The 3,195-nt window shown below is 44.5% G+C and overlaps 1 long non-coding RNA gene across 1 annotated transcript; it reads left to right on the top strand.

Annotated features, from left to right (window-relative positions):
• The first annotated feature begins 976 nt into the window (after positions 1-976).
• Positions 977-2,733, top strand: LOC309397592. The gene is made up of 3 exons (XR_014176290.1): positions 977-1,068; positions 1,166-1,348; positions 2,451-2,733. It is a non-coding gene; the product is annotated as an uncharacterized lncRNA (long non-coding RNA).
• The last annotated feature ends 462 nt before the right edge of the window (positions 2,734-3,195 follow it).

Here is a 3,195-nt window from a genome sequence, read left to right as displayed (position 1 = left end):
AAATACAGTCAATGTTTTCCTGTAATCATCTGTTATTCCTGTTAAGTATATTTTCCATTCTGTAAACAGAAATTGGGTTCATTTGGCTTCTTTCCCACGTGTCAGCCTCTACTTTGCTTGTTTGTTATTGGCTGCCATAGTAATGGGGAGGGTGGGGGCTTGTGGTATTTGGGGTGCTGGAGGAGTTATCATGAAGGGAGTTTTGTTCTCATTATCCAACATGGGGAGTTGCAGGTCAACCGTCTCTGCATAACCAGCCGAATGAGGCCACCTGAAGATGCGCTCCACATGACACCTTTGGGAGTTGCAGATTGGACATTGGGTTGGGGTAACTGGGGGGAGGGTCCTGGGCAAATGTTTGATATGTACACGTTCACACTTTTTTGCTTCAGGTCTTGCTTCACTTTAGCTGTTTTCATTTCATGTCCAGTAAAAGTACCTTTATCTCTACTCAAATGGAGTTGGGTTTTTTTTTTTCTTGGATACTGAGTGAGGCACGCCTGACACCTTGTGATAAGCAGGAATTTTATGACCAAATATTCTGTCTGACTTTTCTTTGGGTCTTTGCGTGAGGACCCTATAGCAGGCAAGGCCCTAAATAACAACTGTCCTTCCTGCATGAATGCCCACCGCAGCACGTCCCGGTCTCCAACAGCCAAATGGGGAGCAGAAGGACAGCAGCCTCTACCCACTCATTTCTGCCTATTCTGTTCATTAAGTCGGAACTACCTGTATCACAACTGATTATAATAAGGCTCGGGATATGACAGGAAAACAAATTTGGTCTGAATGTTAGGAAACACAAGAGATTGTCTGTTTGCAAATCTGTTTAGAAAGGCAGTTTGGCCTAGTGGTTCAAGCAGCAGGCTAGAAACTGGAGAGGCCAGTGCTGGGTGCTGAGGGCCAGAGGAGGGCAGGAAAGACTCAACACTTTCAACTCAATGTGGCTTCCTCCAGTTCTGAGATGATTGAACCACCGACTCAGTCGCTTCCTCTCTTCCTCACAGGGGAGCTGAATTTATGTTCTCCCACAAAGGAAGCCACTCGTACAAGCAGAAACCTAATAGGGTGAGTATCCATGAAAGAGAAGGAGATGAGGATCTCTTCAGCATTACATTTTCATGGGGGCGCTTGCTGCCTTGTATTAATGTGTTTGTGTTTCCAGATAACGGCTCCTTGTAAGTGAGGATCAGGGCGTGTGAGGGCGTTTTTTGGAAAGGCTGCTGACCAAGACTGGAAGAAGAGCTGGAGAGGACAGCAGCCAGGCAGAAAGTACAAGTCTCTGGGCTTCTGTCACCCAACCAGAAGTGGTGGACCACCAGGGTTGCCTTAATAACCCAGTGAGGAGGTCAGCATCTAACCAACAGTGGCTGGACTAATAGACCAAAGGATCTCACCCTCTTCCTTGGGCACAACAGAATCAAAATCAGTTGAGATGACATGATAAGGCTGTTCCTTAGCAAGACATTAGGACTTGCCCAATTAGAGTGCAACTCTGAGCCAATCTGAGTGACATGGTTTGCCAGATAGTAAGAATACGCTATCTGGAGATGATCCTCGGGCCATTCCCACTAACAGGGAATGGGTCACCCTAAACAGGGCACTGGGTGGGGGGTGTTTATCAGCAGATGTGATAAGGATGGAGAACCAGTGAAGTTTCACCACCTGTATCACCACGGTGTAGGCCCAGATATGGGCTCTTCCTCACAGTCAGATTTGCTCTTTGTCTTTTTCTAACAGGTGCTACAGGTATTATTTCTAATTTTGGTTTTGTATGTTCCCCTGTTGAAGAGCTTGAATAAATGGAATTCAGCTTTTGCTTTCCCCCTTCCCTACCCCAAAATAGCCTCTCTCCTGCAACTTCATTTATTCACTGGCACAACTGGTGAGAACTATACAATCCACAGCAAGTATGCTCATGTTTCACTGGCCATTAACCACAATGGCAGCACATACGGCTAGTTTTGAAAAGTTTTTTAGTTGTTATTACGGTGACTTCTTTGATCCAGGACAGTAATGAACTAATGCTCAGTTCTAGAACGTTCCTTTGCCATTCCACTAAGGCTCATTAGGAAGGTGAGTTCAACCACTAGATAATGTCTGATTTAGAGACTAAACCCAGAGAATTAGAGAAGGCATATTTTTCTTGGATTGAAGAAAGCAAGTCTCCTGCCAAAGTTTACCTTATCTTGAGGAGAAAAGGGAGATGGGGAGGAGAGAAGAGAGGAGGAGGAGAGGAGGAGGAGGAAGAGGAGAGGAGGAAAGGAGAGGAGGAAGAGGAAAGGAGAGGAGGAGGGAGAAAGAGGAGGAGGAAGAGGAGGAGGGCAGAGGAGGAAATATAGGGAGGGGAGAGAGAAAAGGAAAACCAGAATTTCAGATTTGCAAGGTTCTGTTACTGATAACTTTACAATAATATTAATACTCATAGTTGATGCTTCTTGTTTCAAAAGGATGACAATACCAAAGTCAGAGCAATGAAAACATGGAAAAATTAGATTCTGAATCTGGTGGGAGTCTCAATTAGAACACAAGGAGAACTTCCTTTGACTTCCTGTTTATGAAATTCAAGCCCGGAAAGAACAAGAAAAGGCAGGCATCTCTCCGGAGGTTCTGAATAGGCTGACCTTCAGGTGACAGCAGAATGCTGAGGAATCAGCTCCCCCAACTTCTACCACTCATCAAAATGTGAATTAACTTCAAGAGGTAAATCAACGTTTGTACTTTCCATTTCAAAACTCCGTCAGATCCTCTGGGGGAATTTTTTACTTGGGACGAAAATTAAACTTGGAAAATTTGAACTTCAACCGAAGATCCTTGTGCTCTTTCTTTCATCCGTGCTTCTAAACAGTATTGCATTTCATGTACGTGCACTTAGTGCCTCTGTAGGAAACAGCATTTTACAGATCTCCCCACAGTTTTCTCTTCACCTGTCTGATCGTACCCAACGCCTCCAACTGTTCCTCTCAAGTTTTTCTTTTCTGAGTTTATCATCTGAGTTGTTTTCCTTTGGACGTCTTTCTGTTTGGTGATGCCCTTCCTAATATGTGGTTCCTTAATATGTGGGTGCGATGCTCTGGATATGTCCTCACCTATACAGAACTGAGAGGAATAATATCTTCTCTTGGATTCTACATATCCATGCTCACCTTGTGACCTGACAAGACACACAAACCCTTTTCAGATGACCTGCTCCCT

Source organism: Natrix helvetica, assembly GCF_964273705.1.
Source record: "Natrix helvetica genome assembly, chromosome: 11".
NCBI lineage: Eukaryota > Metazoa > Chordata > Lepidosauria > Squamata > Natricidae > Natrix > Natrix helvetica.
This window is presented reverse-complemented; position numbering and strand designations above follow the sequence as displayed.